The sequence below is a fragment of the Ascaphus truei genome, chromosome 1 (genome assembly GCF_040206685.1).
Source record: "Ascaphus truei isolate aAscTru1 chromosome 1, aAscTru1.hap1, whole genome shotgun sequence".
Taxonomy (NCBI): Eukaryota; Metazoa; Chordata; class Amphibia; order Anura; family Ascaphidae; genus Ascaphus; species Ascaphus truei.
Window position 1 is genome coordinate 41808629 of NC_134483.1, and position 17169 is coordinate 41825797.

Sequence of the window (17169 nt, forward strand, 5' to 3'; positions counted from 1 at the left end):
GAGGGTACCTCTGTAGTAAGCCGGACTGGCCGTTGTAGGGCACACGGGCCCACAGCAGGGTCCGCAACATCTGGATACACCTCCTCTAGGGCACACGGGCCCACAGCAGGCTCTGTATCCGCCGAGATAGTTGGTTCGATGACGTCACTAGAGTGGTCCGCCGGCAGGCGCATCACCACGAACGGTTGGTTGCTGGAATCACCAAAGGAAGATGGGGGTATAGGCACCTTACCCTGGGGTTCCGGAATCCGCTGGCCTGGCTTCTGGGGTTCCTGCTCTACCACTAGGACATCCCCTTTGAGAGGGTCTGGAACCTGTTCTGCAACATGATTTTGGACACACGGGCCCATATCAGGATGCACTGCAACTGAGGTAAGTGATTCTTTATCTCCAGCTTCACTGGTGTGGTCCGCCGGCTGGGGCATCACCACAGCTGGTTGTTGGTAGTGGGAATCCCTAAGTAACTTCTCCCTGAAGACAGACTTAACTTCAGCACAACTCATAGTGATATAGAGGTCAGGCTCCTCCTCCTCCTCTGAGGATATCATGATCGGATCCTCTGAAATTTCTATGAGAGGGGTAGATAAGTTAGCGATACTGACCGGCTCATCGTCCTCTGCTGGTTCTACAGACTGGGGCATAATAGACTTCAAGAACCGGGCACCGCAACCATCACAATGAGGCTCCCACGCCAATGCCGCTCTAGAACAGTCACATGTAGGGCTAAAATAATGTATGCTCAGCTCTCCGTCCACTGTGCCGGTCTTGAAACCCAGCGGTAGCTGAAACAGGTCGGCTCCCTGGACATAGGCTTTTTGCAGGCAAGTTCACATTAGTGTAAGGGCTTTCACTACTGGCTCGTGCCAGGCCACATACACATTGGGGTGTACCCCATGACAGTCTATTACCTCATCAACGTATGGTTGAAGATCACAATGCTTTCTCCCCCTGGTGGAATGTGAAGGAGGGGCAGCACACTCTTTTCAAGGAGTGATTCTGGCTCTGCACTGCGTCACTCAGTTGGCGGAGGTGGGGCTTAGGTTTTCCCGCCAGTCCCGGACGGTTTTCTGCAAAGTCATTCTGTGCCTTGAGCGCGGTACCATGCGCACTCTGTTCCCTTGTGGAAAGTTGTCATGGCGCTTGGTCAGCGTATACTAAAGGGTAGCCCTCAGGGGTGCACCCGGGCATAAATAACGTGGGTGGTGACTCGGACGGGCATATATCCCTTGAGAATGACACGACAAAAAGCAGCGAGCTCCACGTAGGCGTGGAGTCTGGGGCTATATCTATAAGAAGGGCGTGCTGGCATCCGGGGATCTTACGCATATGCTCATAGATCCCTGTCTCTGATATATTGGCGGGAACGCCTTCTAAGGCCACCACACGGCGGGACTAAGATTATTTATCCTCAAGGCCCAGGCGAGGACCTCGTGTCCGGACTTGACAAACATGGTGGACAATTTGGAGAGAAAAAAATGGAACAGGGCACCCCAGGTCTATCTCAGCAGCACCTCCAAATGTAACGGGTATTCCCCCCCCCCAATCGCAGATATATTGTGGGTGCAAGGAACATACAGTGTTACCAGGTGTGTGGTGCGTTACCTGTTGGCTCACAGGAGGGCTGAGATTCCGCAAAGGGGAATCTGGAGTAATTATGATATTATGAGTAATCACTTACTCGGTGCAGCGCCTCCACCTGCGATGGCTCCCACCAGAGGGGGAGTAGTTCCTCGCAGGACAAATACAATAATCACATACACTGGATGTATAATAACCAATACCTTTACTAACATGCAAGGCAACATATCATGTCCATACCATAATAACCAGTGTCCCTCTCTAGAGGAGACACTTACTATTGCGTCGCACAGGACGCTTCCCCAACACCAGGTGATCCCACCCAGTGTCCATAGAAACTCCACCCAATGTCCCGCACTCTTGCAGAGAGAGGCAATGGGTGACTGTGCAGTCACTATTATACTAAGGGCCCGTTGGTGCACTTGTATGTGTATAGTACCTGCCGAGCACTCTGGTGCTCAGAGCAGCAACAGCTTCGCAAAGGATCAGTCGTTCTGGGATCCCGTCTGATCCGGTCCGGTGAATCCTTGCTTGGGGTCCCCCAGGGGCGATCCCACCCTGAAGATAGTCTCTAGTCTCTGGGTACCGACTTGAGCCCAAGTCGTATCTCGTGGAGCGCAGCAGCTGCTGTGTCCCTGTCTATCACTGGCACTACGTGACACGGTCCCTAACCTAGGGCTTGTCCCTGTAGAACCACAAGCTGGGGAATGAGGACCTACCTGGGACCTAAGGGGTTAATGGCCTATCCCGTCCCCCTAGCTCTTCCCGGTCCTGACTCTAACTAACTACTAACACTCGCAGCACTTGCAATAACACGCTACAACATACTCGCTACCTGCAGCTAACGTACTGCACTAACCCTGCGCCTGCCTGTCAGACCTCACGGCACTGACAGCCATGACCCTGACAAGACAGCACACTGACACTAAGGGCCACGTCCCTATCTTGGGCCGTCCCTGATCAATTACCCACTAATCTGGTGGGGAATTGGGGCCTACCTGGGGTGTGGGTACCTATCTGGGTGCAGGAGCTGCATTCGCTCCCCGCACCCTTCCTTCCCTCACAGCTCCCAAGCTCCAACTGACTCTCGTGGGTTCAGCGCGGGAAATGTATCCTTCTGTCCCCAGCGCAATCCCGCAGCCCTATTGGCTCCTATGAGGCACCTGGTGTCTCCCTCGCTATGCTCCATGGGAGTTGTAGTCCCATGGAGCCTAGAAACACATTGGGGCCGCATGCGCGCCTGCCCTGCGCCTGCGCGAATATCTAATGGCCGCCTCAACCTTTCCTGTACTGTCCCTACCCTCGCGCGACTTCCCCCTAGCTCTCGGGGCCTCCCTGCGCATGTGCGATCACTGCGCATGCGCAAGTATCTGGGCAATGGCGGCGCCCTCAACGCCCGGCTCCGGGAGCGCCGGGAGCCCGGTGACGCGATCGCGGCCTTAGCAACTGGCCGCACGCGTCCCCGGCAACCCCCGAGCCGGAGCCTGACCGCCCTCACCCCTGCGGTCGGCGCGGGGCCGCCGGGGAACTCGGCGGTACCCGTGATCGCGCCAGAGGTGAGGGGGGTGCTGACAGTGTAGGGACCCTTGAACGTGGTCTGCCGTGAAGTTTGGCTCAAGGGCTTACAACAATTTGGCCAAAATGTTAAACTAAAAGACCATTATATTTATTAGTTATTTATACATGTATATTTAGACACTGTACCGTATATAAGTTTTTCTGGATGTGCACTGAGCTTTGTCTGTGTTTTATGTTATGTCTCTGGTTTTAAATATAAATTGCCATGCTCAGTAGCACTCCTCTGTGAAACTTATATGCTTATATATATATGTTGTGGGTATTTTGGTGGTTCAATTTGAGCTTGTAGGTGTTCTGTATGTTTTATAATTCTTGTGCAGCTAGTCGGCGCAGGGCCGCCTGGAACTCGGCGGTACCCGCGATCGCGCCAGAGGGGAGGGTGGTGCTGACAGGCAGGGGAGACCTGGCTACATGTGGATGTGCTAAATATGTAACTGAAACCGGATTCACCTAAATAAATAACAGGAGAATGGAAATATAGCTGGTGCTTAAAGGGTTAATGTATAGTATTAACAGTGTTGATCAAAAAAGAGATTTGATCAGAAAGGTGACCCTCTATATGTAGCACTCTAAACCTATATAGTATTTAATTATGGACATAAAGGGTTGTCCAGCAATTAGTGCTGTCGGAATCACCGTAGAAGTCAAAAACAATAAAATTTTATTACGTCTTAATTCACTTTAAAAACACAGATGTAGTATTAAAAATCCCCATTTGATTGTGGCTATAGTGGATATTGATACCAAATAAGTGTTGGAAATCAAGCTATAATTTTATCAATATCCAGTCATCCAGACCTATAAGTATATAGTATGAAAACTGCTGAGAGGGCTTATGTTTGTTTCAAAGACAAATGCTCCTATATATGTGATCAATTCACAATCAAAGTTGTAACAGGTGTTATCTAGGATCCCCTTTAACAAGGGAGTAGCTAGCCTTTAATTGGCTCTTGTTGTGTGTAAAGAGAGATCCAGCAATGCTTCTTTATATAGGTATTTGGAACATAGTATATATTCAGAATGTAAAGTGATACCAATGTCTGCTCATATAGTCATACACATGTAGCAGTGAAGTGGTTTTTGTGTATCATAGAGCCCAAAAAAATCTTATTACTGGCTGTATATATTAACCACTAGCAGTATCTATTTCAGCTGCTATTGCAAAAGACACCGCCGTGATATATTTGCTACAGAAATTAAATCCTCTATTCAGAACATAACATAGATAGTACTGTGTAGCAATACACGGATGGTGTCATAAGTCAACATAATAATACACTAATATACCCAGGGTCTGCAGCAAACAGATTGGAGTGCTGTAGATAATTGGTCGTATCTGGTGTGTATCATACACTAGTAGTATATGTTGCTACTATTATAGCAAAAAATGTATATAGCTGTAATATGCATATTATATCCCAATAACTTGTTGTATCGTTTTGCAATTATCAGGTAATGACATGAGCCACACAACATAAGCCTCAATATATACTCAGAGTCTGCAATAGTAGGTATGAACTTGCAGATAGTAACAAAGCCGCTGCACAATACAAGCCTGCTCGTCTGCTAGTGTCCGGATGCTGCCACTGATTGTGACGCACTACGTTCCCCGACGTACGTTTCACGTGTTACACACGCTTCATCAGGGGGAGGAGGGATAGGAATATGCTCCTAACGGTGAGTCTTAAATACACCTTTTGGGTACATCCCCCTACCGAAAGTAGGCGGAGTGTGACCCAAAGGGGGCTGTTCGGTCAATAGGGAGAGTTGAACCTGAACTGTGATAGTGTCCCTTGAAGAGATTAACCCTGCGATTTCAGACCTTTATTAGAAGTTGACTCAGAATGCAAGAATGTATAATGGACTATGTATGGATTTTGATACATAAATAAATTAAATAAAAATGTGTTTGTTTATTTATTGTGTATATTTATTTGTATGATTGGCCTCAGATGTGTATAGGTAAGTAGAAATATTCTGAGGTATGTAAGACCTGTCCATAATGGGCAATGCAGGTCAAATGGATGCAATCCTATATGCTAAAATGTGGTGTGTGTAATATACAAGTGTAGGATTGCATGTTGGTACATTGTGCAAAAAATTACATAAGCTACCCAAATTAAATTAATAATATTTACCGAAAATAATATCAGATATTGGGGTACTAACAAAATTAATCTATTACCTAATACTAATCATAAAACCTATTATTAATGTGGAAATATAATTGAGGGATGTGATGTGCATGTGTAGGAGTGTATATTAAATTCAATAAAAGACCTGCCTATATTGGTCAATGCAAGTCACATTAAATTTAGGTTTAACTAATATGTGATATGTGTAATGTACTGTGTAGGATTGGGTGATGTGTACACTAGGGGTTATAATCAAATTCTAAACAGTATCCCAAAAATTATATATTAGTTGCAAATTGTAGTTTTTAAAGTAGTGGGTGTAATACACTGGCGACACACTTTATTCGAGCATGGCTAGTCCCACGAATTCGGGTATACCCGGGTGTATTGAGGTTTGTGACTGTTTTCTGCCCGAGTGCATTGAGGTATTTTCCAAGCAGGGATTGAAGCATTTTATTCCCGCTGGCTGCAATACTGCACAGTATATATATATATACTGCATTAAAATTCATGAATTTATGCCATCTGGTAGACACGCGAAGCATTGCAGCCTATTAAATCCTAATCATTATCATTTAACAGATCAGCCGCCCGTCAGCCAGGCATGAACCCAGGCTGGGAAGGCAAACGCAACGGGGCTTGCCAGAGGTGAGGAGCGGCGCATTCCAGGTATCTGCCAGGTACATACTGGGTATTTGCTCGAATAAAGTGTGTCGGTGCAGTATATCTATGTAGGATTGTATACTGATTATATAAAAGACCTGCCCTTAATGGTCAATGCAGATCATGATTATTGTTAGATTGTAAATAATATGTGATAAGTGTAATATACAGGTGTAGGATTGGGTGGTGTATACATTGACTAAAACATAGTAAGTATTGAATTAATAAACACTTAATATCGTATTGGTGAAACTAATATAGAGATATTAGAAACAATAACACATTGTTATCTATTATGTATGGGTCCAATATCATATAAACTCAAATGAATGGTGTAAATATGAACCCTTCATTAAGTCCATTTGGGGCCAGGGTTTGGAGTTGGAAAATCCAACGACATTCTTATTGCAATAGTCGTTGGTCCCAGTTACCTCCTCTTTGATCTTTGCGTATATAATCTATGCCACAGAAATGCATAACTCTGGTATCACCTTTATGGTGTTCTATTACATGTCTTGCAATAGGGGTATCTTTAACATTGCGGACATTCCCCACATGCTCTAAAATCCTCGTCTTGAGAGGTCTGTGAGTTTTCAGCACGTATTGAATACCACATTTGCAGGTCATCAGATATATTGTACCGCAGGTTAAGCAGTTAATGAAGTCTTTAATCTTAAAGGACTTTGTACCTGTAGAGTCTTTGAACTCTTTTGTAACTGACATGAAGGAACAAGCTTTACATCTAGAACAAGGATAGGACCCACAAGGTTTTGGGCCTAACCATGTTTTAGTCTGATTTTTATCCAGATGACTATGTACCAATCTATCCTTGATGTTAGTATTTTGACGATAGCCTGTTGAAGGAGTATCTCTAAGGACTTTCCTAAGGTCAGGATCCTCAAGCAGAATATTCCAATGTTTTTGTAGGATGTTTTTAGTTGCATATGATTGATTGTTATATGTGGAGATAAATCTAATCTCTTCATCCTGTGGAATAATCTGTTTGGGTATCAGAAGATCTGTCCTGGGAGTGGTCAGTGATCTATAGTAGGCTTTTTTGATCAATTTTTGGCTATACCCTCTTGTTTTGAACCTGTTAGACATGTCCTTTGATTGTCTTACAAATTCTTCAGTTGAGGAGCAGTTTCTCCTCAATCGAAGAAACTGTCCCACTGGAATGTTGTTGGTCACATGTCTAGGGTGGTGGCTGTTTGCTCTCAGCAAGTTGTTTGTTGCCGTGGGTTTCCTAAAAATACTTGTGGCAATGGTGTTCCCCTCTGATCTTGATATGGTGATATCTAGAAATTCAATTCTAAGTTTATCAAACTGCATTGTTAGTTTTAAATTGTGATTGTTATGATTTAGGCAGTTGATAAAGGCACAAAGAAGTGTCTCAGTTCCTTTCCATATCAGGAAAATATCATCAATGTATCTGACCCACAACTCCACATGCTCAGTGTAACATTCATTGGCCTCTATGAAGACCACTGTTTCCTCCCACCAGCCTAGATATAAATTGGCATAGGTGGGAGCACATGTGGTCCCCATAGCTGTACCCTGTATCTGGTGGTACAGGGTATTGTGGAAAATGAAGAAGTTGTGGGTCAGTACATAGTCCAGAAGTTTGAGGACCAGTTGGTAATGGGGTATACAGTCTGTATTTCTTGCCCGTAGAAAGTGAGCTACAGCTTCTATGCCACTAGTGTGAGGGATGCTGGAGTAAAGCCCCTCTACGTCAAGGCCAACTAAATATGAATCTGGATCCAAATGGATGCCTTCTAGTTTATGCAAAACATCTGTTGTGTCTTTGACATAGGATGGTAAAATTTCAACAAATGGGCGTAAAACTTTATCCAGATAGACACTCGTGTTGGAGGTGACATTTCCTATACCGGAGACAATTGGTCTACCAGGTGGAGGTCTCTTATCTTTATGGATCTTCGGTAGGTGATAAAAGGTGGCAATTCTTGGTGTTTTGATCAACATGAAATCATATTCTCTCTTAGAGATAAGTTTATCTTCTAGGCCTAGGTCTAATATCGTTTTTAATTCATTCAGGTATGATGGTGTTGGATCTTGTTTCAAATAGTATAACAATGTTTATCTGAGAGCAGGCGTTTGGATTCTATTATGTAGTCCTCCTCATTTAGAATAACGATATTACCACCTTTGTCTGATGGTTTCACTACAATGGTTTTATCCAATTCTAAATCTCTCAAAGCCATTCTCTCTTGGTACTTAAGGTTTTGTGATCCTTTGCTGTTTTTCAAATCAGCTAAGTCTCTGGTCACCAATTGGTTAAAAACATGAACATTGGAGCAAACTTCACTAGGGGGTGTAAATGTAGATTTCTGTCTCAGGTCTGTGAAAGGGCCTTCACCAGGAGGCCTAAGGCTTTCTTCCTCAAGTGTTTCTAGAGTATCTAATTTTTTCAGATCTTGTGTATTTAATAACTCTAGTGTTTAACCACTGTTTACATCTTTTAAAAAATTTGTGTAATGATAACTTGCGACAAAACAAATTTACATCCTTTATGCAGTCAAATAAATCCATTTAACTGGTAGGGCAAAAAGATAGTCCTTTGAACAGGACATTGATGTGGTTAGAGTTCAGTATTTTATTAGACAGATATAAAATCTGCGTCGCTTGGCCCTCCCCCGAGGATTCATTTTCTTGGATGGCTCCTGATATGCCCATCTCTCTCGGTCCCTTAGATAGTCTGCCCTTCCCCCTCCTTGTTTTCCTCTTATGTTTGGAATTGGAAAGAGGCCTGTCTCTAAAAAAGAGGGGTCTGATCGTTGTGGTAGGGGAAAAGGGAGTTCAGTACCTGAGTTAGTGAAGTTCTGTTTGTGTGTACCAATGTCCTGTTCAAGATCACTGGCATAGGCCGCCCACTCTGTGGAAGACTCTAGTGCTTTTGATGGTGTTTTTTTAGAGTGATATCTTGTTTTGTAACGGAAATTTTTTCCTTCCTTAAAATCATCAAAATCCCTCAGAAATTTGTTTTGTTTCCTCTCTTTGAGATCTTTTGTGAATTTGTCAATGCTAATTTTAAGTTTGTCTTCTAGCCCTCCAAATAATGGGTCTTGAACTATATGCTTTCTCCAAATCTCTAAAATAGCTATTGATATCCGCAGAGGTTCCTTCTTCAACGGGTTTAGATGTGGTGGAAAAAATTTCTAAAGCCTCATCATACCTGAATGAATTAAAAACGATATTAGACCTAGGCCTAGAAGATAAACTTATCTCTAAGAGAGAATATGATTTCATGTTGATCAAAACACCAAGAATTGCCACCTTTTATCACCTACCGAAGATCCATAAAGATAAGAGACCTCCACCTGGTAGACCAATTGTCTCCGGTATAGGAAATGTCACCTCCAACACGAGTGTCTATCTGGATAAAGTTTTACGCCCATTTGTTGAAATTTTACCATCCTATGTCAAAGACACAACAGATGTTTTGCATAAACTAGAAGGCATCCATTTGGATCCAGATTCATATTTAGTTGGCCTTGACGTAGAGGGGCTTTACTCCAGCATCCCTCACACTAGTGGCATAGAAGCTGTAGCTCACTTTCTACGGGCAAGAAATACAGACTGTGTACCCCATAACCAACTGGTCCTCAAACTTCTGGACTATGTACTGACCCACAGCTTCTTCATTTTCCACAATACCCTGTACCACCAGATACAGGGTATAGCTATGGGGACCACGTGTGCTCCCACCTATGCTAATTTATATCTAGGCTGGTGGCAGGAAACAGTGGTCTTCATAGAGGCCAATGAATGTTACACTGAGCATGTGGAGTTTGTGGGTCAGATACATTGATGATATTTTCCTGATATGGAAAGGAACTGAGACACTTCTTTGTGCCTTTATCAACTGCCTAAATCATAACAATCACAATTTAAAACTAACAATGCAGTTTGATAAACTTAGAATTGAATTTCTAGATATCACCATATCAAGATCAGAGGGGAACACCATTGCCACAAGTATTTTTAGGAAACCCACGGCAACAAACAACTTGCTGAGAGCAAACAGCCACCACCCTAGACATGTGACCAACAACATTCCAGTGGGACAGTTTCTTCGATTGAGGAGAAACTGCTCCTCAACTGAAGAATTTGTAAGACAATCAAAGGATATGTCTAACAGGTTCAAAACAAGAGGCTATAGCCAAAAATTGATCAAAAAAGCCTACTATAGAGCACTGACCACTCCCAGTACAGATCTTCTGATACCCAAACAGATTATTACACAGGATGAAGAGATTAGATTTATCTCCACATATAACAATCAATCATATGCAACTAAAAACATCCTACAAAAACATTGGAATATTCTGCTTGAGGATCCTGACCTTAGGAAAGTCCTTAGAGATACTCCTTCAACAGGCTATCGTCAAAATACTAACATCAAGGATAGATTGGTACATAGTCATCTGGATAAAAATCAGACTAAAACATGGTTAGGCCCAAAACCTTGTGGGTCCTATCCTTGTTCTAGATGTAAAGCGTGTTCCTTCATGTCAGTTACAAAAGAGTTCAAAGACTCTACAGGTACAAAGTCCTTTAAGATTAAAGACTTCATTAACTGCTTAACCTGCGGTATAATATATCTGATGACCTGCAAATGTGGTATTCAATACGTGGGGAAAACTCACAGACCTCTCAAGACGAGGATTTTAGAGCATGTGGGGAATGTCCGCAATGTTAAAGATACCCCTATTGCAAGACATGTAATAGAACACCATAAAGGTGATACCAGAGTTATGCATTTCTGTGGCATAGATTATATACGCAAAGATCAAAGAGGAGGTAACTGGGACCAACGACTATTGCAACAAGAATGTCGTTGGATTTTCCAACTCCAAACCCTGGCCCCAAATGGACTTAATGAAGGGTTCATATTTACACCATTCATTTGAGTTTATATGATATTGGACCCATACATAATAGATAAGAATGTGTTATTGTTTCTAATATCTCTATATTAGTTTCACCAATACGATATTAAGTGTTTATTAGTTCATTACTTACTATGTTTTAGTCAATGTATACACCACCCAATCCTACACCTGTATATTACACTTATCACATATTATTTACAATCTAACAATAATCATGATCTGCATTGACCATTAAGGGCAGGTCTTTTATATAATCAGTATACAATCCTACATAGATATATTACACCCACTACTTTAAAAACTACAATTTACAACTAATATATAATTTTTGGGATACTGTTTAGAATTTGATTATAACCCCTAGTGTACACATCACCCAATCCTACACAGTACATTACACATATCACATATTAGTTAAACCTAAATTTAATGTGACTTGCATTGACCAATATGGGCAGGTCTTTTATTGAATTTAATATACACTCCTACACATGCACATCACATCCCTCAATTATATTTCCACATTAATAATAGGTTTTATGATTAGTATTAGGTAATAGATTAATTTTGTTAGTACCCTAATATCTGATATTATTTTCGGTAAATATTAAAAATTTAATTTGGGTAGCTTATGTAATTTTTTGCACAATGTACCAACATGCAATCCTACACTTGTATATTACACACACCACATTTTAGCATATAGGATTGCATCCATTTGACCTGCATTGCCCATTATGGACAGGTCTTACATACCTCAGAATATTTCTACTTACCTATACACATCTGAGGCCAATCATACAAATAAATATACACAATAAATAAACAAACACATTTTTATTTCATTTATTTATGTATCAAAATCCATACATAGTCCATTATACATTCTTGCATTCTGAGTCAACTTCTAATAAAGGTCTGAAATCGCAGGGTTAATCTCTTCAAGGGACACTATCACAGTTCAGGTTCCACTCTCCTTATGGACCGAACAGCCACCTTTAGGTCAGACTCCGCCTACTTTCGGTAGGGGGATGTACCCAAAAGGTGTATTTAAGACTCACCGTTAGGAGCATATTCCTATCCCTCCTCCCCCTGATGAAGCGTGTGTAACACGTGAAACGTACGTCGGGGAACATAGTGCGTCATGGCGGTGACGTCACAATCAGTGGCAGCATCCGGACACTAGCAGGCGAGCAGGCTTGTATTGTGCAGCGGCTTTGTTACTATCTGCAAGTTCATACCTACTATTGCAGACTCTGAGTATATATTGAGGCTTATGTTGTGTGGCTCATGTCATTACCTGATAATTGCAAAACGATACAACAAGTTATTGGGATATAATATGCATATTACAGCTATATACATTTTTTGCTATAATAGTAGCAACATATACTACTAGTGTATGATACACACCAGATACAACCAATTATCTACAGCACTCCAATCTGTTTGCTGCAGACCCTGGGTATATTAGTGTATTATTATGTTGACTTATGACACCATCCGTGTATTGCTACACAGTACTATCTATGTTATGTTCTGAATAGAGGATTTCATTTCTGTAGCAAATATATCACGGCGGTGTCTTTTGCAATTGCAGCTGAAATAGATACTGCTAGTGGTTAATATATACAGCCAGTAATAAGATTTTTTGGGCTCTATGATACACAAAAACCACTTCACTGCTACATGTGTATGACTATATGAGTAGACATTGGTATCACTTTACATTCTGAATATATACTATGTTCCAAATACCTATATAAAGAAGCATTGCTGGATCTCTCTTTACACACAACAAGAGCCAATTAAAGGCTAGCTACTCCCTTGTTAAAGGGGATCCTAGATAACACCTGTTACAACTTTGATTGTGAATTGATCACATATATAGGAGCATTTATCTTTGAAACAAACATAAGCCCTCTCAGCAGTTTTCATACTATATACTTATAGGTCTGGATGACTGGATATTGATAAAATTATAGCTTGATTTCCAACACTTATTTGGTATCAATATCCCTATAGCCACAATCAAATGGGGATTTTTAATACTGCATCTGTGTTTTTAAAGTCAATTAAGACGTAATAAAATTTTATTGTTTTTGACTTCTACGGTGATTCCGACAGCACTAATTGCTGGACAACCCTTTATGTCCATAATTAAATACTATATAGGTTTAGAGTGCTACATATAGAGGGTCACCTTTCTGATCAAATCTCTTTTTTGATCAACACTGTTAATACATGTGGATGTGATCCGCCCCACAGATTCACAGTCACTAAGGCTGGTGGATAGGAAATCCATAGCAGACTTTACAATGGTTCTGGTTTCCCACACCTGCTCACCTAATTACTAGAACAGGTATTTAGAGCAGAGAGGGTTGCTTTTTCAGTCTCTCTCTTAGAGCCTGGAGGCTGGGAGAATGCTTCTCCCCAGGATCCAGTTCGGGGTAGATGACCCCCACACGTGTTGCAGCATCTTTGAATCTATTGGGATGCTGTCCCCATCTGACAGTTAAGAACTCAATGTTATATCTGTGTGCTATTTAAAGTTGGTAACTGGCTTAGCCAGCCAACATTGCAGATACAGTTAGGTCCGGAAATAATTGGACACTAATGCAAGTTTTGTTATTTCGGCTGTGTACCAAAATAAATTAAAGTTACAGTGAAATAATGAAAGGGCTTAAAGTGCAGTCTTACTCAAAAGGAGGTTTAATATGCCATAAAGTCCAATGTTTCGGCAGTCTAATACTGCCTTTGTCAAGGTGAAGCCAGTATTAGACTGTCGGACTTTATTGCATATTAAACCTCCTTTTGAGTAAGACCACGTGCCTGCTTCTTCTTCTTTGTACTGGAACATTTGGGACTACAGGAGCTCCCCAGGACCAGCGCACCGGCAGCTAAGTACCCCACCTCTATTACCCTTGATATTGAGTGCGTGTCTCATCCTCTGTCTTAAAGTGCAGTCTATCAGCTTTAATTTGAGGGTATTCATATCCAAATTGGAGAAAGGGTTTAGGAATTACATCTCTTTAATATGTAGCCCCCTCTTGTCAAGGGACAAAAAGTAATTGGACAATTGACTCAAAAGCTGTTTCATGGACAGTTGTGGGCCATTCCTTCGTTATTTCGTCATCAATTAAGCAGGTAAAAGGTCTGGAGTTGATTCCAGTTGTGGCATTCACATTTGGAAGCTGTTGCTGTGAACCCACAACATGCGGTCAAAGAAGCTCTCAATGCAAGTGAAACAGGGCATCCTTAGGCTGCAAAAAAAAGGAAAATCCATCAGAGAGATAGCAGGAACATTGGTAGTGGTTCAACAGTCTGGTACATTCTGAGAAAAAAAGAACGCACTGGTGAGCTCAGCAACACAAAAAGGCCTGGATGTCCATGAAATACAACAGTGGTGGATGATCGTAGGATCCTTTCCATGGTAAAGAAAAACCTCTTCACAACATCCAGATACGTGAAGAACACTCTCCAGAAGGTAGGCATAGCATTATCCAAGTCTACCATAAAGAGAAGACTTCATGAGAGCAAATACAGAGGGCTCACCACAAGGTGCAAACTATTCATAAGCCTCAAGAATAGAAAGGCCAGGTTAGACTTTGCCAAACAATATCTAAAAAAGCAAGCCCAGTTCTGGAACAGCATTCTTTGGACAGATGAAACTAAGATCAACCTGTACCAGAATGATGGGAAGAAAAAAGTATGGAGAAGGCTTAGAACGGCTCATGATCCGAAGCATACCACATCATCTGTAAAACACGGTGGAGGCAGTGTGATGGCATGGGCATGCATGGCTTACAATGGCACTGGGTCACTAGTGTTTATTGATCATGTGACAGAAGACAGAAGCAGCCGGATGAATTCTGAAGTGTATAGGGATATATTATCTGCTCAGATTCAGCCAAATTCAGCAAAGTTGATTGGACGGCGCTTCACTTTACAGATGGACAATGACCCAAAAAATACTGCGGAAGCAACCCAGGAGTTTTTTAAGGCAAAGAAGTGGAGTATTCTGCAATGGCCGAGTCAATCACCTGATCTCAACCTGATCGAACATGCATTTCACTTGCTGAAGATAAAACATAAGGCAGAAAGACCCACGAACAAACAACAACTAAAGACAGCTGCAGTAAAGGCCTGGCAAAGCATCACAAAGGAGGAAACCCAGCGTTTGGTGATGTCCATGCATTCCAGACTTCAAGCAGTCATTGCCTGCAAAGGATTAACCTCCCTAAGCTCTAACTGCCTCCCTGGGGTAGCGCATGGCACTGGTAGTATTTCTGAAAAATACTTCTGTGGTCTTTGCCTTAAGCATGTGGCCTATATCCCTGAAATAATTTTTTTAGGACCCTCCAAGTAATTTTTTTTTTAAGTAATGTGGTGTGTTTAAAACTTTTTTTTTTAAAACTGTTTTACTTTATATTGTACTATCCGGCCATACTGGGGATAGTTTATTTATGTATGTATATCTTTATTTATAAAGTGCCCACAGTGTACTCAGTGCTTTACAACGACAGTACAGGGAATTATAATACAATAAGCGCAATCAAGTTAGACAATAGGAAAGGAAATCCCTGCCCCGTAGATCTTACAACCTAAGTGATATGTAAGGAAACTTACAGAGACAGCAGGTGAGGGAACAAGTGCAGTAGATGGCAGTGCTTGTCAGGAGTGACTGTGGGACAATAGCCATGAGTCCAGGCTATTGAGATCCTTCATTTAAGAGGTTGGTTTTCAGGTTTGTCTTTAAGGTGGGGAGAGAAGGTGTTTGGCGTATATATATCGAGTGCAAGAGAGTTCCACAGGTAATGAGCAGTGAGGGTAAAGGGTTTAAGGTGAGAGAGTGCTGTAGATGTGAAAGGGGTGGAAAGGAGGCAGTTATTGGTAGAGCACAGGAGACGAGCAGGGGCATAGTGAGAGATCAAAGCTGATATGTAAGGAGGAGCAGATGAGTGGAAAGCCTTAAAAGTACGGCTGCACTTATACTGCCGGCGACGCGACCGTCGCGCCAATACAAATACATTGTCGCTGTTGTCGATGCTTATAGTACAGGCAACGGCGCGACGAAGCGACATGGGCTATGCTGAAGCAGGGTACCCTAGTGGTGAGTCGCACTTGAGTTTTCAAGGGGAGATATTGCCGGGACAATGTGCCTACATGTATCCGAGAATTAGGCATGATTCCCGGAAACATTTATGGGATAACTGGCAACTCCGGACCCCGACCTCCTAAGCACATTTTGTCAACGGTTCCTCCGCAAAACACCCCTTGAAACTCATACCCTAGCAATCCCTGCTTGCTGGCATGCCCGGAAAGGGAAAACCACCAAAAAATACTTTTATTACAGATAATACATTAGCATGCTACAATGTTACTGGGCCCAAGAGCTAACTCTTTTGGACCCTTATTCACGGATCAGGGGTAACTAAAACAGACTTAACCTTTATTTGAGAGCCTGGTTACCCCCTACCGTCACAGTCCTTTACAGGCATTTGTAACTGTTTGCCATAATTAAAAGCTATTATTTGTTGATATAACCAGAAGGATGAATAAAAAAAAGTAGTGCGTATGTAATGTTTTAGAAAGTGATGGATATATTTATAAGAAGCTTTGCTCTTTATTCATTCCACATAAAAGCAGAACTCTAAGTACTTGAGAGCATTTTGATTTTGTCACTCAATTGTTTTCAATTAAGAGTCTTTTTTTATGTGCGCCTGTGCTCTACCCAGGGAAATGGAACACTTACATTTCAAACTTCCAGTCACAAATATGATTAATGGGATAATCTTGTAGATTACAATAGTTAGAGGCAGTTCCTGCCATTTCACAATCTCCAAGGACCGGCGCTGCTCACGTGCATCGCAAACAGCTGCAGATTTTTTCAATGATATTATCAGAAAAAGTGGTATCTCTGAAATTGTTAGTTGATTCGTTTAAATGAACACTTTTAAAAAGACCATTTAATTGGCCCTTATTTGGCCCTTATTTGGCTTAACAGAAAAGTACCATGAACATTTATAAAATATGAGGGTTGTCCTGCAAAATGAAAGAAACCTAAATATTGTGTGCAGAAGAATATGCAATCACAGTACAATCACTTTTGAAGTACTTCTCGTTCATATGTGTGAATCATTGCACTAGTTGATAAAGCACGCATGTGTTCTTTTTAAGTTTGGATAAAAGCAGTGAGCACACCGTGTCGATATTCAGTGTGCGGGGAACTGTACTGGATGTTTTGCCAAACTCATTTAAACAGAGCGGTAACATTCTCCAGCACTGAAAAGCTGATT